This window comes from Aquila chrysaetos, chromosome 16, assembly GCF_900496995.4.
Source record: "Aquila chrysaetos chrysaetos chromosome 16, bAquChr1.4, whole genome shotgun sequence".
NCBI classification, from domain to species: Eukaryota; Metazoa; Chordata; class Aves; order Accipitriformes; family Accipitridae; genus Aquila; species Aquila chrysaetos.
The window spans coordinates 16,955,496-16,979,548 of record NC_044019.1 but is presented as its reverse complement, the minus strand read 5'-3'; the positions used below and the strand labels follow the sequence as shown (position 1 = coordinate 16,979,548).

General features: G+C 38.1%; 1 long non-coding RNA gene across 1 annotated transcript in view; it reads left to right on the top strand.

Annotated features, from left to right (window-relative positions):
- The first annotated feature begins 9,861 nt into the window (after positions 1-9,861).
- The window catches only part of LOC115351917, a 162,975-nt gene continuing 148,783 nt past the window's right edge, over positions 9,862-24,053 (top strand). Inside the window, exon 1 of the long non-coding RNA XR_003926948.1 lies at positions 9,862-9,950. This is a non-coding gene — a long non-coding RNA (uncharacterized LOC115351917). The remainder of the gene's footprint in view (positions 9,951-24,053) is intronic.

Below are 24,053 nucleotides of genomic sequence, written 5' to 3'. Positions count from 1 at the left end.
ATGAGATGACGGGTCAATTCCTGATTCTGCCATTCCCTTCATTAAAGGCTTGAGGCTGATCATAGGGGGCTCACATAAGATGTGAGGGGCATAGCCTTGTGCTGGTCTCAGGGCAGGATGAAAGATACTGCAAGTTCTCCCCAAAAAGCTCTTCAGTGAAATGCACAAAGATAGGTGGTGGTCGTATTGCCATTCCCAGTGAATGCATTTTTTTCATAGCAAAAATCTTGAAGCCCTGCGAAGTTATTGTCAGATGTGGAGGGGAGGCATAGAGTTGGCTCATGGGCTTGATCGCATCCCCCTGTTCAGACCTGTTTGGGGCAGAATGGCTGCTTTCGTGGTGGGAAAAACAGGCCTGTCAGGTGTGCCTACTTTGGTGAATATTGGGAAGTCAGACTCAGTAGCTGTCAGCTGGATGCTTTTTCACAGACCCATAGTTCATTCTTAAAATTAAAAAAACAAACAAGGTAATGAAAGCAGCCATACAGCTAATCCAAAGCCAGGAATGTGTGTGTCAGTACCTCATGAAGTCCATGTTACCAAATAAGCTAATGACACAGTGACTGCTTCAGCTATGGACTCTCTTTATTTCTATTCATGTCTTACTGCTTCTTAGCAATTAAATGTTTTGTTTCCAAGGTTCAGAGCCCAGCTTCACAGATCAGAGGTGAAGTTTCAGCCTAGATTAAAAAGGTTTTTTCTGTGATGTGCCATCAAGTACTGCAACACTACAAATGGATACTTACAGCTTATTAAACTGGAAACAACTCCACCGATGCACACCATCCCATTTGGCATTTTATATGGCTGAGATTGAAGATGAGGGGATAAAGGTGTGATAGTAACAAAAGCAGTGGGGGTAGGGAAGTGGTGATGATTAAATGTTTGCACTGGTAATTGTTTTATGAAGAAAACAAACTTGAAAAGGGGGGAGAAGGAAGAAAGAAAAATTAGCGTAATGGGTGGTGTATTTATGAACTGAAGACTCCTTTCCATAAAGTGAGGGGAAAAAGGGTCTTTTAGCCAAAGAGGTCATTCTGTGCAAACCTCTAAAGGAAAGAGGATTTTGTAACGATAAAAGGAGGGGAGAGTACGCTTCTTACACTTTAATGATTTCTTTGCTGCTCACAGATAGGAACTGGAACTCCACACTATTAGCCACAAATGGCATTTTGAAATGACTTTTTTTTTTTTTTTGGGCAAACCCAAAAGACATTGCTAAGATTTACATTTTCAAATATATGCTGACCTTTTTTTCCTCTTTCTTTTAGTTCATTTGTCATCAGTATGTAATTGAATCAATATATTTCCTGATCAACCCAAAGATTGAATAAGGTCATGGGAAGCCATGTGTGGACATTAAAAATCATTATTTTACTCAAAATGAGCAGAGATGGCATAGACCATTCAGAGTTCCAAATGAAATTCTATTAGATTCTATTACACTTTTACAATTATAGAGACGTTCCAATATTACAAGGGGAAATGAAGTCATAATAAAAAAGCCCAGAGGTGTATTACAAAGAAATGGGCATACTATTTTTCTAGTTAAAAACTTGATGAAAGGAGCTCTGCTACTTTTCAGTTGCTGAGATGTGACCTTGTTCTTAAAAAAAAAAAAAAAAAAAAAAAAAACCCAAACCAGGAGCCAGTCTCCTTCTTACTCAACCTTTATATTTCTTGTTTCACAGCATGTTTTTAAGGAGGACAGGATATTTAAGCTGATTTTTATTGTAAAAAAAAAATTAGAGAAAGATGCACAGTAATAAGTTTTATATATTTACACATGTATCATTTTAGTATCTATCTCTGGAAAAGTAGTTTTGGGGAGCTGCTTGCCTGTTTATGGAAGTTGAAAAGATAGAAGCTTTTGGCATGTTTGAGACACAAATTTGCGCACTTTATATGCTTTGCTTAACTGTTCCTCTTTACTTCATCCCTCTACCCTCATTAAAATGTTTGGTCAAGCTACAAATCTTGGATTTAAGGTGAACTTCTGGTTAGAATTTTTTGGAAAACCCAGAATCAGTGTCTGTAACAGAACCCATTCCTACATGTAGGAACACACAGTAGTGCATTGACCTGCAGCTAAGAGTGAAGTTACTGTTGAGTTTTAAAGGCGCAGTCATTATCTGACCAAGGGTCATCTCATCTTGGCATTGCTTGGAGAAGAGTGGAAGAAACCAGTTTGCTTTGCAGAGGTTCTACTCCATTCCAGACCTGCAGCAATGGGGGAGGATTTGGGTGCGACCTTTTTCCAAGAATCAAACACACTGTTTGCATTAGTTCTATATTTAAATGTTGGCCTAGATGTTAGTGAACTGTTTCTCTACTACTGCATCCAAAGAAATAAGGCAAAGTATTGAGGCTCTTCAGAGGAAAGTTAAATGAAAAATGAAGCAATGAGATGTTGCCTGAGATACCATTTTTCTGTTTCTTCTGTATGGCGTATTCTAATCTCCTATTTACATAACAAACGGTTACTAGGGAAATACAAAACTGAGAAATAGCAATATAGAAATAGCATAGATCAAGCATGAAGTTTGAGTCCTACTCCTTACGTAAAGTTTCTGGACATCTGCTGAGAAAATTAGGCTTGTGCTGGGAAATACTTTTTGGTGTGTATATATGGATGTGTATACACAGAGGATTCTAGACCGACGTAGGCTGCAAAGGTAGCTCAGTTTCCATGGGGGCATGAGGAAGGAAACAGAGTCTTCCACAGAACTTTTCTAGGCTATAATTCAGATGGCAACATCAAAGGGCATCTATTAAATGCTAGTATAATGCCTATTACCCACCACAATAAACTATAGTAATTTTCAGAAATGAGCACTTCAGAGATCACCAAGAGGAGCAAGTGAAGGGGTAGGATGAGAAACGTAATACCTTCTTTCCAAGGTTTGGTACGCTAGCAGAGCCATTCTAGAAGAATTCATACTAATTAGGTCACCACTTGTTTCCTTTCTGCATGGTTAAAGGCAGAAGCTGTGATTCAAGACAGAAAGAAGTACTTGAAGAGCCCCCAGGTAATGTCAATGAGTGTTAGAGTGTTAATCTTCCCTAATGTTTCCAATGTTACCTTTTAGAATATTCCCTCGGTACCTGAGCTTGTTTCTGCCAAGTTATGAAGTCAGCTAGGGACCCTCCTGGTACTTGCAGCATTACTACAATGTTCCTACAGTCTACACAGACAAGGCAACGGACTGTGGCCGTATTTCCAAAAGCAGCTGAGCTGTGCTGCTGGACGGGTGCTTTCTGAGCACATTTATGATTTGGCCTTTGTTTTTAATCACTATGTAAATGGAATCAATTCCTAATTTCAGGATACAGAGCACAGGTTTACCCTTGTCTCTCTTTGAAGCTACCAAGAAGTCTATTTAAAAGTGCAGTGAAGGATGAGCTCTCTAATGTGTTTTACTGGTGCCATTAGTTGTTTTTTTTTTTTTCAGACACTTGTTATGTATGCATAAAAGTAAATATCCTTTGGCTGCTGCTCTTAACTGACTTCCTTTCAGAGCAGTACCTGTTGTCTTGGTTTTGCTTCTTGATAGCTACCCTGCATGTGCCATTTTGACCTCATAAACTGCAAATCTGTTTTTCTTCTTTTTTTTCTGTTCAATGGTGGTCCTTTTGTCACCTGGGGAAGAGACTTCCTAACAGCTTAGCATTTTTTGTCACCTCCTCAGGACTTCGACAACTTCACAGCTTTCAAGTAGTTGCAGAAATATGTTGTAGCTGTATGAGCGGCTGTTGCAAATGAATACAAATCTTCACTTCTCTCATGGAAGTGGTTTACAGTGGTAAACCTGATAATGTATCTTCACTTTTTGTCTTAAAGTATCTTGTTTGGATAAATGTATTTTATACTGGCATTGGTTACATATACCTTACAAAGTCCTGTGCTAAGCCTGTCAGAAGGGGTTAGTACAGAATTCAATGAGGAGGAAGTAAAATCTCTTAATGGAGTATGTAGTCTGTATTAAATTAGGCTGAAGTCACCTCCAAAGCAAGAGACTGATGTTGAATCTTGAACATAGATTCCTACATGTTACCTCAAAGTTGGGCAGTGAGGTTTGTTTTAAGCCGGTTGTGTAATGAAAATATATGCAAGTGACCTAGCAACTTTGAAATGGGTAAGTAATAATTGATGAAAGAGTCAATTGCTAGAATGACTTCCCCAAACATTCCTAGCAGTTACTGAGACATTAAAGTGACAGAGATGGGATCAAGCTAGCAAATGAGAATGTGCATTGCTGTCTTCTCTGAATGATTTCCAGTCTGAGCAACTATTTTGAGCCTAGTATATTGTGCAATAGGTTTGAAAGCAAATGTGTAATGAAAAATTGCATTTAAATGCCATGATCGTTTAGGGGGCTTTTTCATGTAGAAATATTTACTGTTTTGCCATTATTTGTACCCTCTTTGTTCCTCTGTCAATGTGTTCTTTCTATGTGGATAAAAAGGAGAAAACAATAGGAAAATTTAGAGAAGTAACATATTTGCAAAACTATTTTTATTGCGCTGGTTTCCAAAATAATTTTTATCTTAAAACTCGCAAAGTCCTCTTTTTGTGGCCAAAACGTTTGTCCAGCTCTATTTAATATTCTTAATTCTTTCCAAATGTTAACTACAATAACTCATTTTGGCGACCACTTTGCAAGAAAATAGGTGAATATTTTACACTAGTTGCACAGAAGCCAACTGTTTTGAAGGGCAAATTTTGCTTTCCTGTCTTGTATTGCATAGCACCCGCCCTCCTTCATGAGGAGAGCAATTCGAGTCTGACCTTAAATGATTTGTTGAAAGCCAGAAAAGGAGTCAGTGTTAGAGTGGAGGAATTTTGGCTTCTAATCCAGAGTTCAAATGACTAAACCATACACCTGATAAAATGAAACTTAAACCTGTGATACTGCATACTGTACAGCACATTTAAAATGCATTTACTTCCCCACCCCAGGAGCTTCAATAGCTCCAGAATAACTTTTAAAAATAAATTGTTTATTGAAAGATTAAGAGCATTTTATTGACTTTGCAGTTATGGCCAATTTCAGTGCATTTTTGTGACAGTATCTAGTCACAGATAGCCTCTTTCCTACGTGTGATGGTTTTATTATGTGAAAGAAGCCTACCTACTGTTTATCCTTCCCTTGCTCTCATCCTCACAGTCTCCCATGTTCCCCCAATGCTTTGTATGTCAAACGATCTCCCTGTCTCAATTCAAATCCCTCCTTAAGAGATGACTTCTGTGCAGATTTCCTATAATGATTCCCCCAAGATATCCATACCGATTTGAGACAGGACTTTCATCTATTGTAACACGTGTGGTTGATGACACAATTTCTGAACCTAATACTGCTGTGTTCAGAACAGTTTTGAAAATATCTTTAAGAAAAAAATCAAACACTTTTTTCCTTTTGCTTGTCTTTTTTCACTGTGCTTCTGTAACAAAAACGCTTATTTTTAAAAGCAGGGTAAATGAACAAGCCAGCTTCTAAATATGCCGAATAAATGATAATTAGTTCACAAATAATTTAAATATCAGCGTCTTTATTAAAATCTTGTAGTGTCCTCCACATCCAAATGCACGTAGAACTGCAGTGAAACTGAATGCCTCCATAAACCTTGGCACTTTGCTGATTCTTGCAGCCCTCTTGAACTTTCCTTTCCTGCTTTTGCAGCATATATCCCTCTAAGCTTGGGGCGGGGGGGTGGTGTGGTGTTCAGGGCTGAATATGGAGCTGGGGTGCTTTTGCAGTCAGTGTCTACATCATGAAGAACAGGGGGAGTCAGTCCTCTGAGGGAGGTTCGTGGCTTGGGAGTTTGCTTTTGCTCAGTTTTTTAAAGCCAGGGTTTAGTATCCTGGAGTGTGGTGCCAGCTCTACCTTTTCGGCTGATCCTTTGCCAAACATTAAATTAAAATAGTACTTTCCTTTCTTACTTTGTACTTAGCTGATTAATTTCTTCTTTTCCTACTCTACTGACTTTCATATTATCACATATGGGTGTTTTTTTGTTTTTTTTTTTTTTTTTTTCACTAATATGGATGCTCCCCTTTTGCGGGCATGGGTGCACAGTAAGTTGTGAAAATAAAGGGGTGGATTATTTGGTAGTTGCACATATGACTGTATTGAACAGTCTTCTAGAGCACCTGTATGCTGCTAATTTCCGCAAATGAGACAGAATTAGTTGACCTTTGATCTGGTCTGGTATGACAATTATTATGTTCAAGGTACTTTCTGGTAATGTGCTACATGAAATCCCAGAAAATGAGGCAGGGGGGAAAACCCTTGCAAATGTTTTTATTCTGTTAGTTTCTAAACTGACTCACTTTTTTTTTTTTCTTTTTTAAATGTTTATTACATTAGGGGGAAAAAATTGGCTAATAATAGTAGTGATGCAAATGGCACCTTCTCCTAACATAGACTGGATGGATATTAAATCCCTAGGAACCCAATAAACTCAAAAGAGTTCTGTAAAATGGCATGTTGTTGCATGTGGGTTGTGACTTATGACCGCTGTGCAAGTATGAACAAGTAAGGACACGTAAATATAGACTTTGTTGGAATTGTGGCAATTTTTAATCGTAAGCCTAAAATGCTTACAATATTTCAGTCCACTCTTGTTGAATTTTGGACTAGTGTCTGTCCTGTGGCTTCTGTTTGGGATAATGTGCAACAGAGGTGGAGTCATGGCTTTTCAATTCCAATCCAAGAAAAGTTATCTGTTGGCAGGTGGTCTGAAAACATGCAAACCAAAACACTCTTTCAAAACAAAAAAAAGATATTACCCCCCCCCCCCCCCCCCAGTTTGTTTTGGATCCTTTGAACTGGAACCTTTGAGTTAATAGGTGTATCATGGATATAGATCTATAATCCATGACCTTATTACAAGTGATAAATTAATATTTCCAAACCTAATTGCCTCACTAATGTGCACCCACACCTGTCCTAACTTACTTCTTCCATTTTTCAAACTGCCAGTGAAAGCAGCTGATCACCATTCTCTGCTGAAACAAATCTACATCTAGCAGGCAGAGTGAAAAATAATATCTTACTCACACAAACAAAAAAAGCGCCATATGAAATGTAGACAGAAATGGTTTGGAAGAAAAGTTGTTTAACCTAAAAGCTTTGAACAGAAAGCTGTTTAACTTACAGGCTTCACAGATGTACCACCTGGAAGCTAATGGACCGGGACCGGTATAAATGAGAGAAGAATCTGGTCACTTGTGTCAAAACATCCAGGGTCTCTTTTCTCTTGTGTGCTGGTTTCTGGTGCTTCACATCCTTCTCTCAAGATACGGCTCCATTAGGTTACAGCATCTCTGATTCCTACCTATGCCTTACTCAGACAAGTTCATATTATGTGTCAGCAGGAACACGACCAAGTAAAATTTGAAACAATAAATGTTCCTCTGTCACTTAGCAAGGCATGTCTCTGCAGGATGTGGTCCTGTTAGATTTCCTGAGTAAAGCTGAATTAAATCACTCTGTGGCCTCTGTGTAACCTTTCGGTGATGCAGCAGGTTTCATGGTAGTCACATCTCTAGTTTCCTTTTTCGATATGCTGATCTGTAATATTGTGGTTAAAGGAAACAAACAAATACTTTCCTCATGGCTCCTCCCGCCCCGGATTCTAGTCCAGAAATCCAAAATACATTTCACTTCATTGGCATATATGATCTATATAGCTCCTCATATACACAAAGTTTCAGTTTTCTCTGATCATCTTAACTTTGTAAACCAAGTATTAATCCCACTTTGCAATATTTTCTCCAATGCTTTTTATTCTCCTAAGAACTAAGCTAGTATGTATATTGGTCCCAGTGTACATGGTGTTTGGGACAAAGTGATAAATGGGAATATATTGATTAGGAAAATCACTTAGCTCTAAAAGGGGAATATATTGATTAGTAAAATCACTTAGCTCTAATTTCTCAAATGTCACTGAGGAAGAGATCACTCTCATGTGAAGCAGGATTGTCTAGTTCGAATATGTTTAGGAGTAATCCAAGTCTTCCATTTCAGAAATTAGTAGTCTGTCGCTAGTAATAAGCGGGGTAGTATCTCTTCAGGGTCTTCATACATCCTTCCCAAAACCAAACATGTACTGTACTCAGAAAACAGAGTAAAAGCTCAGAAAAACAAAGAAACCCCAAACCCCCACAAAACCACCCTATGTAATATTTCAACCTAATGCTGCAGTCCTTAAAAATTGAAAGATCCTTAAAAATCACAACAGATATGAAATTAGAGTTGGGTTTGAAGTAAAGTATGTGGAGGGTCACGGTGGAGAGGGGTAGGGAATTTAATGAGAATTTCCATAAAGGAAGTTGGTATACTTCCAGAGGCATACAATGGGCTATTTTAAAAGCTGACATTGAGAGAGAGAACAAGATATGGAAAATCGGAGCAAGATAGTTAGAATCCTGTGTGTAAAAGCCACAGGTGATCCTTAATAGGCAGTAAATTAGCTGAAGGATAGAGAAGAGTACTTATTTTTGTGGCAATAGCAATGCTTTCATTTTCCAGCAAGTTTTTAACTGAAAAAATTAACTGAAAAGTAATGCAAAGAATAGGAGGATAATTGTGAATTAGGAGCCAAATTATGCCAGGCACAACTGAATAAGTTCTGACTTTTCTTACTGACAGACATGTATATTAATAGTTGGCACTTATTGAACCAAATATGAATATTCATCTTCATTTATATTTCAAGGCCTTTCATTCCTCAAGGACCACAGTGCTTTTGACCAATTTTCATCCACATTACTAAAATGACAGCTTTCACTCCTGGGCCCTGACAGAGGTCTGCAGAATTCATTGGAGGTCCTGGGAGGAGGGAACCAGCTCCCGCTCCCAGCTGTCCACAAACACTCATTAAGAGAGGCAAATATCCAGCAGAATCTCTGTGAGAATTTTTAATCACGCAAAGGCTCTGCTAATTAGGTAGCTGATGGGGCATAGAGAGCACAAGGACGAATTCTTTAAACAAAGAACTAGAAACTTTAAGAGCTTTAATTACTTGGGCACAGAGTTCATTTCAGAACTTGGGAGCAAATTATTCTAATAACAATAAGACCAAGTAGCAGGCCATATTAGTGAGAATTGTGTAGAAAAGTTCAATTTTCTTCGGCTGTCACAACCGTGATTGGAGCATATTGGAAACTGAGGGGGTTACAAAGGTATTAATAATAAACTTTATTGTGAAATGGATTTGATGCAGAAGATTTCCTATCGATGTGCATTCTGCTCCTCTTCTCTGTGAGTACTGCTTTGCCAGGGAGTATTGCGCTGTGTCCTATACCTCAAAATGCTCGGTAGCTCAAGCAGTGGGTACTTTTACATGAATGAAGAACAATGGCTATCTTCAAAACAAAATCCCCCCTTTTGTTTAGTGCAGCAGACTGTCTCCAAAACCTGAAAACTGGAAATATGTTGCTTTTTTGCAGGCTAGAAGAATCCTTTTCTCTGGCTGCAAATTATGGGTTTGTTTTTCGCTTGCTTTGTAAGTGCATAAATAGCATGGCTGTGTTGTGTGGTTTCTCCCAGGACACAATTTAGGCTAGAACGATTTCTAGGATCCCTTTCTCCTAGGTAGAATAAGGAAGACACAGAAATCGCTAAGGAAAAGGAAAAAGCAGAAAGCTTGAAGGATTCAAATTAGGAAACTCTGCTCTCCTACCTGTCAAAAGAAGAATATAGAAAGTATACAGATCTCTTTCCCTTGGAAAATGGAAAACAGCTGTTGTGCTACTGTTGTCATTGCAGCTGAGAAATCTTAGGAAGCTTGTCTGTAATTGAGCTCAAGGGGCACATCCTGCCTGTGTGCTGGATGAAAAGCTGATTTCCTTTGGGCAGAAACTGGGGTGACCAGGTAGGAAGGAAAGGAGGCATTTGCTGTCTGCTGGAAAAGGTTTGCTGGCCTTAGACATCTATGCATTCAGGGTAGGGGGAACCACTGTACGGTACACCTACTGTATATTAGAAACCTTCTGTGAAGACACACATTGAATTTTCTTCCTTTTTTTTTTAAGAAGGGACTGTAACTTGTCTGGGGGTCAGTTTCTGACAAGGAGGAAGCTGATAGCTTTTACCATGTGTTTATATACCATTAAAGAAAACTAGGTTCTAAGCGAGGGCTTCTTTTTCAGTAGATTTGGTGCAAACCACATACCATGATTACTTATATGTTAAATGCTAATTAAAACTTTAGCATCCAAGAACAAATTTTATAGCCTAGGGACTCTTCTCACTGCTAGTGGGGAGATGGGCTTGAACATGTTAATTGAACATGCGAAAAGTTCCAGGGAAGTGCAAAGGGATAGGTGAAAATACAACTTGTGATAATCGAGGGCTAATGATGCTCAGTGACCAAGCGGTGGACTGGCGTTCAGAGTTGCAGAAAGAAATTAGAGAAGAAAGAAAGATATCTGCTCAGAGAATTGTTCTGAGATAAAGCTTCAAGATTAGCCTTGAAACTTCAACAAATCTTCTGCTTGCATTTGGTATTGCGTTTACTGCATGTTTTATCCACTGCAGAGGAAGGGCATTGCTAAAGAGAAACTGCTGCAGTCTGTGGTTGTAGGCAAGCTTTCATTTTGAGTGGACTTTCCCCACATGAATAAACAGAGGTCTGAGCGCGATAAACATAGCTGAGTCCTTCCATTAGGAAGTCACTCTGCCCACTGCAGTCCCTCAGCCATTTGTGAAAGCAGCTAGAGTAACAAAATGTAGTACTGACAGAAGAGCTTTTTCTTCATTGTTGCTTTTTGGTTTTGTTTTAATTCCCAGGAAAGCAGGCTAAGCTGACATGCAGGAATATTTCTGTCACCTTAGTTCTTAATATTTCTGACAGTAGTTACAACAGAATAAACAAATAGATGAGGGAGAAAACGTGAACAGAATATGGGGAGAAGAGAGCCCCATATAGTACCTTCTTTTAAAACAATTCCATTTGTAGTTTTGAAAAAGCACTTAAGCTTCAGGTACACTGTGCTGCTGCTCTCTCCTGGATCCTTTGGGGGAGTGGGAGTAAGTGTAGTTTGATGCTCAGTTCATGTGCTGTTCTGTTTTTCTGGCTGTCGTTCTTACCTACTTGCAACTCTGGTCTTTGGACATGCAGCACACAAACAGTAGTCTCCCCACTTTGATCACACTGCATTGATTTTTTTTTTTTTTTTTAAAAAAAAAAGTGCTTTTATGGCACGTAACTTTTGAATGCCCATGATTTAGCAGTTCTGCAGAGCTTAAAGCCCAGAATCCAGTAACCTAGCTGAAAGTAAGGTATTTTTTGCATAAAAATATATGCCATCTACTTTTTAAAATAAGTACTGTTATAAATATTACTTTAATATCTCAGTCTCAAAAAGTGATACAGGACAAACATTTCACACTTACATTTAACTTTTTTTTTTTTTTGAAGAAATGTGATTTGTGTCAAAGGTGCACGGCCCTGCTGCATCAGCTTAGCTGTTAGGACTCAGATCAGAAATAAAGTTCCAGTTTTTCAGCAGTTATTCTATACATCAGATCTCATTACTGTTTCTTTTCTTTATAGATGTAAACTGGGTCTTTTTCTTCTTTCTGCCTTTGTTTAATATAGATACTAGTTGCCTATTTTGTAAGTGTATTCTGAAGCTATGTTCTTTCAACATGTACAGAGACCCTTAGTAGAAAGAAAATGTGTAAGACAAGAAGACATACAAAGAAGTGGTTTATCAGCACTGCACTGAAGTTTTAAGTGGATCCATTTTAGACAGATTGTCAATATCAAGATACCAAAATATGAACATTTTTGCTCAGAAAGGTAGCTGTCCATGCACATTTGTCAACTGCTATATTCTGTTTTCTATAGGAAAAAGAATCATTCATCATGTTACAATCACTGTCCAGTGCAAAGCTGATCAAGAGGCATAACATTAATTCATCTGTCCATAGATGTTAACTCTAAAGATGCGTGTAGTTTGTATGAAAATAGTAAAAATATTTAAATAGTGGAATACAAGAGCCTTTAGAACCACCCTCATGTAATTTTGAGGGAATTTACCCTGAAATAGGAATGTGAAGGAGCTAGAGTTTAGAATTGCTACATGCTGGGGAAAATAATCTTGGAGCTGCAGAAACTGCAAATGGCTTGAGTGTGGTCTTTTAACTGGAAAGGGAAATAGAAGAGAGAGAGATATTTCTTCTGATATTTTAATGTATTTTGCTAGGTTTATGTCAAGAGCAGCTCTGAGAAACTTTCATGATGCAAAAATGCTGGAATTCCTAGTGCAGAAAGAAGAGCTTCTTTCATATTCATAACCTTACAAAAAAAAAAAAAAGTCCTCCCCTCCATTTTAGCAGTTGAGTTAGTTAGATTCTCTTCAGGAAAAAAATGTTGAAGTTATGAATATCAGCAAACTCATTGTTTGATAACAACGCTGATAGAGATCAGCAGGTTCGTATGGACAAGGCAGACCTAATAGATCCCATACTGATTACATGTTTAAGATGCTGACTGAGAAGAACTTTCACCCTAACGGATGGGATAGTCCTATTCTTCTCTTCAGTAGGATTTCCCTCCCTCCATCTGGAGCTGTGATGGGGCCTTTGACAAATGCTCAATTTGGAGTACTCAGGCTTAAAATGGAGACTTTTAAAAATCTTTAATTGGGGCTAAGCACTAGTTCCTCATGCAGTTCATTGTTTTGAACAAGGAAGCAGGACTAAAGAGTTAACTGCTTCCAATTGTAAATACATCAGTGGCAGGCGCATTACAAAGCTCTATACAATCCTGTAGAGTAAATGGTGGACAGCTCATCACAATTAGGCATGGTCATAATGAAGAGCCAGAAGAGAGAAAAGAGGGCATGGGGAAAAACAGACCTTTTACAAATGTTTTATATGAAGAGAAATTATAGCTAAAAGGGATAGTTAATTAGTTTAAAGAATAGGTGGTAATGCCTTCTCTTTGCAGAAAAAGAAAACTTTGAAAGCATGGAAAATGGGCGAGTTTCTAGCTGCTGATCTGGAAAAGGAGAAAACAATTCAAAGCAATACTGTACGTGGGTGTTTCTCAAAAGAAACTGTGGTGGGAAGTGTGTGATCTGAGTAATTTACTCTTAGCAGAGACAGTAGGCACTGTTGAGTTGAACAGAGACCCTGCATGTAGCCTTGTTTTCACTGGAATGCATCTGTATTATTACAGGTGCTTATCAGAGACATAGATGCTTATGGTTTGCTTCCCCGCTTTGCATGCTGCTTAGGAAGGCAAGAACCCATCTGGCTTGTGCTGAGAAGGTTGCACAGAGGAGCAAGGTTACAGTAAGGCTTGCTCTGTAGCCTTCTTGCACTGTGCTGGCTAACCAGTCACCGGTAAAAACAACGTGCATTCCGAAATATGTTATTTGGTGAAGAAATAAAGAATAGCAATAATCTGTATCAGATTATTGAACAGCAGCACCTGTAATCTAAACTATTGTGGTGCCTATGAGATACAGCCTGTGGGACACTACTTGGAGATGAAGCTTTTCTAGCATCAATGAAGTTTGCAAGTATCTTTTCCTACCACAACTCCTGTTGTACGTATCTTGGATAAGATTGGTGTGTGCATTGTTAAGAGAAATACATACACTCCATGTAAGTTCTTTGTTGTTTGGATATGTGTATACTGCAGTCGTTTCTCACCAAAATCAGTTGAGTTTCATGCTGTTGGGATGAGCTTACTTCTACAGCTGGCTTGGGTATTTCTGTGTTAGCCACAGTTGTTTCTGAGAATTGCAGAGTGGGTGCAACCTTTATTTTGTAGTCTGGGATTTTGGAACTATGGCCATCGCTCCCTATGATAACTATGGAAACAATGTTGGTTAGCACCATCTCTGTCACATGGTACAAAATAGATTACGTTATAGTAGTGAATGGGATAAGATTATTATTTCTCAACTGTTGCTGCATACAGTAGTACATGTAGCATGCCTTGTGCTCACAAAGAGGAAACATATTTGCAGTAAGAGCCTGATTTTCTATTGGTAAATGGGTGACTGTTACCGGACTGCTTCCATCTCTTTTGTTTCAGGGAAAGAAAGATAGCATGTGGGGAAGTAAGGAGGAGATTGGTACTGCATTTGTGTTTAATCTGTCTCTTGGCTCACCTGAGTTCTATTAGTACCCCTGTGACCTTGCTTTTGCAAGTTGCCTACTTCTACCATCTTCCTCAGTCTCCAAGGGTAAGTAATATTCAACTACATATCCCAGGAGTTGTGATATTGCCTCAACAACCCATAGTTTCTATTGTGTTTTTGTGGTTAAAGCTGGGATACACAAGACAGAATTTTAAAAAGGACTTGGTGTTAGTCTAGCTTTACTGCTGTTGAAATCAGTGGTAAAAGTTGCATGGGAACAGTTAGACCTGTTTTCAGCACTTCAAAAACCTTCCTGTAAAATATTTTATTCTTTTCATTCATTGTACATATTTGCTTGTCCTGGCTTCATAGACAATGCTGTAGCAAAAAGATTGTCTTTCAGCATTGTTCTCTGCAGACCCAAAATCAACATTTCTGCGACTCCCCTTTTCTTTAAATCCCCTCTGATAAGGTCTGCTTTAGCATTTGAATATGTGCAAATAAAATGGATTCATGCCCTCAATTACATTTGCCTTGTACATGAACAAACAGTAGGATTAGAAATTTAAAGGATAAAACCTGTGTCAGTGGCTTTATCAGGAGTTTTGTGAATACAAGCCCTTTAAAAATTACACTTTATTGGTACAAATGGATGTAGAAGGGAAATTACAGAAGGCAGGTGTACTGCTGAACGCTCAGGAGGGCAAATGCAGGAGTATAAAATTGTAAGTAGTATACAAATTAGATTCTTCAGGTCTTTCCAAACGCTTCTTATATTGTATTTTGTAGGAGAAAAAGATATATTCATATCATATAGTTTAAAAATGAAGCAAAGCAACATTTTCTGGGGTCTTACGTTTGCTTAGATTTAATATAAGGCTGATGTAGGCTGTGGGATATCAAAAGGCAGAATGGAGGGTGGTGCTAGAAGGATAACAGACACACAATGTTATTCTGAAAGAGACTTGCGTCCCTAAAATAGTATTATATAGATAAAACATTGGAAGAAAGGCCTGTGTGAAAATCTGGGAAGAATGAATAGGGTTTTGTACCATATTAATACACAAAAAATCCTAGGGTCAATTAGGAATTTGGAAGAAAATGTATTTTTCCACTCAGCCTTCTAAAAGTAAATTATTATTGCTTTCATATCTATGGTTATGTAGAGACTACAATTCCAATAATTTATTCAGCTTCTCTGCAGAAAACTATCCTCAAACTGTAAAAAATTCTCTTTAACTTCAGTCTTTAGGTGGGTAGTACATCCGTACCAGATCAGTACACTTCTGTCACTTTACAGAAATATCCATCTCAGAATGGGAAGACTCTGAACTTTGACATAACAGAAGGAAAGCTCTTTCGTACACTACCCAGGAGCTGGGACAGAGAACTAAACATCTTTAGAAGATTGTTTTTGTGAGGTTGTTTTTTTTTTTTTTTTAACAGTATGGTTAAGCAGGGAGACAAAGTTGGAGGTGATCCAAACCCAAGAATATGTAACATAAATTACCAAGGCATATGAAGAACATATTTGAAAGAGAGAGCAAGAGATGGGAGAAAATAATGAGAAAATCTAAAATTTTTAAAGGTCATATTGACAAAGAAAGGTAGCAATTGAAGAAGGCCAGGCCTATAATACTTCCTTGCAGCTTAAGCAAAGTTTTAGTGAGTTCTTTTATCGGTCTGTGAAGTATGCACGAGGTATTTTGGGAAGACCCCTAGTCAGTTGTCTGGTAGAATCCCAGTGCAAAGATGGCAGAGCTGAATGGATCAGGACAAGACTGCAAGGTCTATGGATAACAAAGGCTGTGCTGAATTGCACCTCAGCTATGGGCAATCGCAGTGCAGAAATCTCTCCGTTACAAAAGGTTTGGTTCTTCTGGAAGATTATTTGGTAAGACTGAACACAGCAGCCTGACCACTTTGCTGCTGTTGTGATGGTTAGTGTGTTCACATTGTTTGTTGTATCAGACTGTGACTGTAAACCAAGCTTTTTCATGGGCTGCCATTTACATAAACAGTAATATTCATGTTAAGCTTCAGTGTTTGAAAATGCTAGCCTTGCTTGCTAGTGTTTAAGTGTTAGCACTTAGCCAGAAAGTGTTCTTGGTGACCAGATATTTTTGTCACATTAAAACCTACCAAAATTCCTTTAACTGTAAGATTTATTTATAATTGAAAATTTGTTATTTAATCCAGAGTCTAAATGTAGTTATATTTGCCAACTTAATGCCGCAAAATCGCCTAAGAATATTCTTAAGTAGTATGTCAGCTAAATTTTATTGCAGGTCCATTAGTATTACCATTAAGCAGCTGACTAAAGGTCATAATGAATACTTACTATTTTATATCACCCAGGAGGTACTAAGCACAGCTGGAGTCTATTTTGCTACTTGAACACAAATAATACTCCACAAATTGTTGATCGTGGATAAGTCCATCTTATCAAAGTACTTTGCCCAAGTATGTAGCAATTCTTCTAGTGTACATTGCGTGATAGACTGTGGGATTTTTTTTTAAAAGAAAGTTCTTACTAAATGGCTAGTTGTTACAGTTCTATTTTAGGTACTGCCTATAATTTTGTGGTTGCACTGGTATTTCAGAAACCACATCAGATCTTACATGGTCCTTGTTGACCAGTTTAATAAATGGGAAGACAGCTATTGAGATTTCTGATGATCAAGATGATGAAAAATTATTCTGGAGATTTTATTATATTGATGCTTTGTTGATATTGTTTTTCATACTTTTCCAACCATATAATTCCTCCTACTTATGTCAAGTTCTGCTGGAACAGCAAGAAGATTATGCCCTTATTGTAATTTTTTTAACAGCTGTTGCAAAATAGGCCTTAACACTTCACAAATCACTTCTGTGCATTTAAAATGGATTTTTTTATGGTAGTTTGTGAAAAAATTACCCAAATAGATGGCTTTATATAATGACTTGAGCTTATTTAACTCTTCTTTCTTGTGAGAAGATAAATATGATCATGCAGAGTTGTGTGAGCAGGATGGACTTAGGATCCATTCAGCTGTTTTTATCCATCTACTGGGTTCTCTGTAGTTCAACATGATTTGCAATAGGAAAGCCCTGACTTTAAAGTAAAAGTACCTGATCTTTTCAAGTACTAGTTTCTGCTGTTTCCAGTGGATTTTATGAGTACACAGAGCTACACAGGACAAAGGGACAACTTCTTTATGAAAAAATATTCCACAATCCTCTTGGTCCTATTTCTTTTCACTGCAGAAAATCTGTGAAACTTCAGACTACATTCAATTTCATGTTCATTTTAGCAGCAACGACACTGTAAACCTACTCATTTCCTACAGGGCTTTTGCAATATGTATTTTAGCACAGACATTCAGCAATGACTGACTTTTGATCTAAAATGAACTAAAAATACTTTATTATCAAAAATTGTGTGTGCGTATGTAAGTGAAGTAGAAAGGTTAGCCCTCAGCTGTGTTTTGCTTGAGTGTCTTTTGACATTAATCTGTTCAAAAGAGAATAATTTACATTTGAATGCGGTTATATTAACAAGCAAAAATAGGATCCTCATCTAGAAATTTATGCTGTAAGGCCCTTAGGTGAGTGAATTTCTTTCCTTTTCCTTTTCTTTCTAAACACAAATTTTCTTTTTCTTTTCAGTTGCATCCCTTTCCTCTTTAGTCCATTAGCACTAGGCAATCTTTTACTATTAGTAGCAAATTGCAAGGCAAGAAAGAGTTACATTTTTATGGAGGAATACCTCCTTGGTCTTATCAGTCTAAGTAATTAGGTAATTCAGCAGCCACAGTTCAATGGGACCCGGTGTTTGAATGTTGCTGTTCTCCGCACCTCATCCTGGCTGAAGCTGGGAATGAAACTGAGGTCACAGAAGAAAAGGGATGCCTCGGAGGTGTCCTAAATCTCATAGCTAATGCCAAAGTATATGATAGTCAGGTGCTCAACATCTCTGGTGGTGCATAGCAGAGCTACAAGTTGAAATGTTGCCTTCCTGTAAAGGGACAAAATAGATGCATCTTAGACTTAAATCTTAATTCCTTGTCAGGATACTCTAAACTGGAATGTCTTAATCTGGGGAGAACGATGAAGTTACATTGAAATGCAATGGAAATGGAAAAATGCAGACAGAAAAATGGGAGTGAAAATTGAGAGTTATTTTAAGAGTACCAGAGACTGAAAAAGCTAGAAGTTCTGTTCTGTATCAGAGAGAAATAGAAGCCACACTTGTAATAAATGACTATTATGCTATATATACACTTATATATCAATTGATATCTCTATAAAGTTCTTACAAACTAGAAGTAATGAAGTATAAAAATTGAAAAGGGAAGCTAAGGCATGAGGGATCGTGCTGACAGGATCAAGGACAATGGGTTTTGTAGCATATTTAGGGAAAAAAAATCCCCAAACCCAAAGAATTGTGTAGATCATTTACTAGATGGAAACTTCAAAATTCTTAATACTGCAGAAAAAAACCAGATACTATTAAATAAATAATTACACTGCATTTGGAAACAAACACAGTATTGTGTCCAAATACCATATCAATGCAATGAACAACTATAAAACCCATTAGCAGCATAGTTAGAGAAGGTCTTTTGAAAAATGAACTTTTTTTTTTTTTTTTTCTTTAGTTCAAGCAGGCTTAGGTGACCTCACTGCAAGAGTTCTAAAGGACTTTGCTGAGCTGATTTCTGGTCAACCTGTTTATTTTTATTAAAGCATGTGATTTTGTGCAGATTTTAAAACACAAATGATAATACTGTGCTAGTGTTCGGAACTGCAAGCAGAATGGTTTTGATTTGTATAGATTAGTCAGCTTGCTATTGATTGCAGGTAAACTAATGGAAAAGCTGATAGTGAATTCAATAGACAAAGAATTACAGAATGGAAGCCTAGTTAATGGCTGTCAACATAGTTTTATAATGAAAAGACCTCATCAAAGAAGCTTTCAGTTTTCTCATGTGATTACAAGTCTAATGAATGTACTGTGTAGACACAGAGTATTTAGGCTTCAAAAAAACTCTTGATGCCATGTTGGAATTAAGAGGAACAGTAGCAATTCACACTGTCGCTGCAGTATCTAACAAACAAACTGAAAATGGCCTCACTGGCAGATGCTAAAGAGTGGTTTTTGGTGAAAAGTCCTTACTGTGTGGGTCGTTTCTAACGACATTCTGCTAGGACTGATTCTGGCAGTGTTTGGTGTCATCTTCAGTGACTGGACACCAAGCCACAACAACTTGGCCAAGAACAGTTTTGGACAAAGATTGGTGGCAAATTATGAGGGAGGACATCCTCAGGTGTTTATCACTTCATATTACATAGACTCTACCTTCTTGGAATAAAATGTATTTTAACACACCCGAGTATAAGGTTGTACAAAGGAGAAGAGTGTCAACAGAAATGGCAATTGCATCCTGTGAAACAGTCGATATCTTAAAAGATTTTGAGGTCACAGTGACAAGAGCGCTGAACTGGAGCTCCTAGGGAAATGTGCTCAGAAAGGCCAGTGGGATCCCTGGATGTGGCAGTAGAGGGCTGGGAAGTGATTTTTACCTCTTACAACTGAGTAACTAAGTGTTTCCCAATCAATACTTCACTAACTGTTCTCTGACAGACCCTTCATATTATCTGTGGAGGCATCTTGTCTTTGTCATTGTCTTTCATGCTTCTTTAGCTCAGTGTTATAGGCAGAATGTTATGAAGCAGAAAAACGAAGGTACACAAGCGAATTCTTGGGGAAAAAAAATAAGTACAAAAGCATTCACCTGAAATGATCTGTGGTCAAGGCAGTAAAGGAAGGCTCGTGTGATCTGGAGCTGTTACTGGTTTCATGCAGCTTTTCCGTGTGACTTTGAGCCATTTTTAACACCCTGGAAGGTGGAGTGGTGGTGAGGGAGAGGAGGTTCTGATGACTACTCGAGGTGGATTTCCTCTGCGACACTGTAGAAATCATACTCTGCATTGGTTTCCCATTTGTAAAGTAAGGCCAATGCCTCTTCCCAGTCCTGGAGGCAGTCTGAAGGTGAACGTGTTAATGACAGTGTAAGAATACTGCAGCAGCAAGCACCTTGGGAAAAACTTCCGAGTAAATGAGACAAATGTGTTATGTAGGGGGATATAAATGAATCTACTGGGAGGAACCTCTTCTCACAAATGCTGCAGACAAATACCAGCCAGTCTACCTGAAACCTGGCTACAAGCTTGTTTTAAGGATATTTTTAAATGCTTAAGACTTAATTTTGAATGTGTTGGCATTTGTGTATTTGTAGAAGTGCTTCAGTTCTGTTTAAGCATTGGATATCCATTTACATTCAAGAATGTATCACTCCTTTATTAAATACATACTCTGAGGTCCTACCATACTGGCTGTAAGTAGCAGTCTGCATTCATGTATACTTTATCCCTTCTAAAACATTTAGTTCTGTGTAAAACATTTAAGTCCCTTGCTATCTGTAAGTACTGTGGTAGCCATGTGCATGGCCAGAGAAGACAAAGATTAGCTATTTATTAACATGTTAATTAATGTTTTAAAACTCAGCAAGTCTTTCTAAGTGACATAGATGCAAAGACGTCTTCATACAAAGCTGGTTTTGGACTAAATATGGTTTACTGAAAGACAGTAAGCCTACATATGTGGGAAAACCAGAATAATGTTCAAACTGGTCAAAATAAGGTATATATTTGTCTTAAAAATTGTTTACTGGTAAAAATCCCAATGTTGGTTTCTTGCTTTTAGGTAGCCAGAATCTTCTTATTAACATTTTTCCCAAATTCTCTGCAAGGTGTAGCAGAGAAGTCATTCGATAGCTAACTGACAATAATTAGCCTATTATGATGATTAATGCTTATTCAGGGCTTTTAATTTGCATGCTATAAGCACGGTGAGACAGCTAATTTGAAGTTATGCCAAATGCAGTATTTAGTTTTTATATACAACATTTGTTTGGCTTTCCAAATGTAAAATAATTGACAAGAATAATCATAGCCATGGATGTTAGGTCAGCAAGTTTTCATTTCTCCTTTTAATAACAATGATGTGTTACTTAGTGAACCAATTAGCAAGGTAAACTTTACTTGCATTAAAAATACGTAAGGCTAAGGAAGAATTTCTAAATTGTAGTTAATGGAATGTCAACCAAGATGCACATTCTGTCATTTTTGCCTAGGTGAAAACCATCTGTCCTAGGTAGATAGCATTTCTCCAACTTTTCACAAGGAAGAAGGATACAAGGTCATTTTTATGCACCTTGTGATCAGGATTGACTTCATATATTTATTTTTTTGATTTATGAAAGTCAATTAAACTACTAGGCCTGAGCCATAGGTTCAAAGAAATAGGCAGTGAAAGAATAAATTTCTTTAATCATGGCTACAACAAGCCTTCACTTTTTTCCTCAGGAAAAGCCTATATATTCATGTGGATCTTGCACCTTATTCAGCATATTTGGAGGGGCAAAATTTCTGTGCTGCTTCTGATTGCCCAGGTGCTTTGACCTGGATAGGAGAGCACATTTTAAGATTTGATGCTCTTCACCAAAGATTTCAGTATCCCTGGATTTGAAACTGAAGTCTCCCTAAGTGTGCTCCAGAAGAATGAGCCAAAAGGGGAAACACACAGGGGCTTGTAGGGGAAAGAAAATGTCCACAGTTGTGTCTGGAAAGCAATCTGATGCCTTTGGAAGATAAGGGAAAGAGGTGTTTCTTTGCCATAACTGTTGACATTTTCTTTAAAGTCTTTCTTAGGTTTTGACCTTTGAGACAGAATACATTGCAAAAATCCTCCATGGATATCACAGAAAAGTAGGTAACACATCTAAATCCATGTAACAGTCAAACCTGTAGTCTAATCATCTCTGCTTAATAAACATTTCTGCTTGTTTTCTACAAAAGGCGTTTCTGGCTGTTTTCTCCAGCTAAGCAAATGGCCGTGGCTGGGCTGTGGGTCACTGATGGGAAACAGAAGAATCTATCTTTTGTGAAGTGCTCTTATTTTTTTTTTTTTTACCATCTATCAACCTCAAATTTTAAATACCTGGGATATGTTGCAGGATATTTGTTCTTGTTCCTGCCATTGTTTCCTCAAACTGCTGAGAAAGCAAAATGTCTGGATGCTTTCTGACTCTGAGGAATAAGAGGAGGAAGACGCAATTGTTCTCCTAGAGGTGATGACAAAACCCAAAGTCTCTGTCACTTGCCCAGGGTCCTTTTAACATTTTGTTATTTGGAGGAAGCTGGCAGTCTGTATTAATCTGTATAAAAATAGTGGACCTATTTCTGTCCACTTGATCTCCCCTACCCTGAAATGATCACAAGCTAGTAGTGCAGGTTATAGCCTGCATTTATCCCAGCACTCCCGCTTTCTTGCTGAAGCACAGTCATAGCATTTACCACTCTCTTGCAAGGAGCCAATTAGTGTGCCCCGAATCCAGTTAAAGTAGGATAGAGCAGCTATGTCTGCACTAGTAAACTAAGCAACACCAGGCACAGACTCGAATACAGCACTACAAGTGTTCATAGGGCTTCACCACTGCCACGTTTATGGCATGGTTTTTGTCGATGCCAACTAGCCCTCTCCTCGACGATGCCCAGGTGTGAGTCAGGGGTTTGCCTAGGCCAGAGACTAGCCTAATAGTTTCTAATAAGGGGGATGAATGAGGGCTGCCCCCATGGTGGGGGTGGGAAGAATTTGGCCCACAGATGGGAGCCACACCACTTAGGCCTTTGCCCTTTTTTGTTTACAATTACAGCTGTAGACAAATGAGAAACTGTTCGCTCTCTTTCTTGGTAAGAACATAGGGAATCACTGGTTATCCACCACCTATTTAGATCCTCTCTCTCTTTTTTTTTTTCCTATTAGCATCTCCCAATACTTCATTACCACCTTTGTAACTTAGAGGAGTGTGGGGACCGATTTAAAATCCATTGAAAGAGCTTTTGGCTTTCTGTAGTGGATCCTGGATCAGGGCCAGGGGGTATAAACTGCTAGTGGCAAGTTTACAACAGTGCTCCCTTTGTGGGTGCCACTGCTGGGGCGTACTGAGGTGGCTGAAGATTTTAACAAAAGTGATTTTGCAGATTCACCCTCTGACAAGCTGGGTGTTCTCAGTGGGAACTGTTCCCAGTTTTTAAAAACAATTATAGTTCCCTATCCATGTCTGCTGGACTATCGTACACTTCGAACACAGGGGAGCTTGACAGAGGATTTTTTTGGCTATGCTGAAGCTCCCTCTGTCTTTGCACTCTAGCTGATCTAATCAGAGACTAATTTGCCTCTTACTTTCTTAGCTCCATATTCAAACACACACAATGTAGCTATTTTGTGAGATTACTTCTGAAATAGATTATAGCAAGGTTAAAAAAAATTAACCTCCTAGCATTGCATATATTTCCACTTAGTAGACTACACTAGTCATGCATTAAAAATAGTTCTGATCCGGTATTACCAGGGAAAATTAACTGTAAACTGAAAGGAAAAGTGGCGCATCACACTTCAGTCTCAATCCTGCTCTTTCAGTCTTGGATTTATTCACATCTAGTGGCTGAGTAATTTAAGTACATTAGTCAGTAATTTGGTTCTTACTTATTCACAGGCAAAAATAATCATTTTCTTAATTTGATAAAAACTGTTCTGATGGAAAGGTAAATCTTCAGGAAAAGCACTGACACGGTTTAAATAGTCCATTGCATATTTCTGATCACTTACATGGGGCCAAGGACTACCACCGCTGAAGCAAAGCTCTCAGTTAAAGCAAAATATGAAACATGCTCCTGGGAGAGCAGCTGTCTAAAAAAAGTCAGTATTATATTAAATTCTACATATGCTGGTAGTTGGAAAGCAATAAGGTTGTATTACTAATGGATAAATCAAACTGATGAATTATTGCAACAAATTAATTTATTTAAAACTGAAACAGTTCATATTTGAAACATG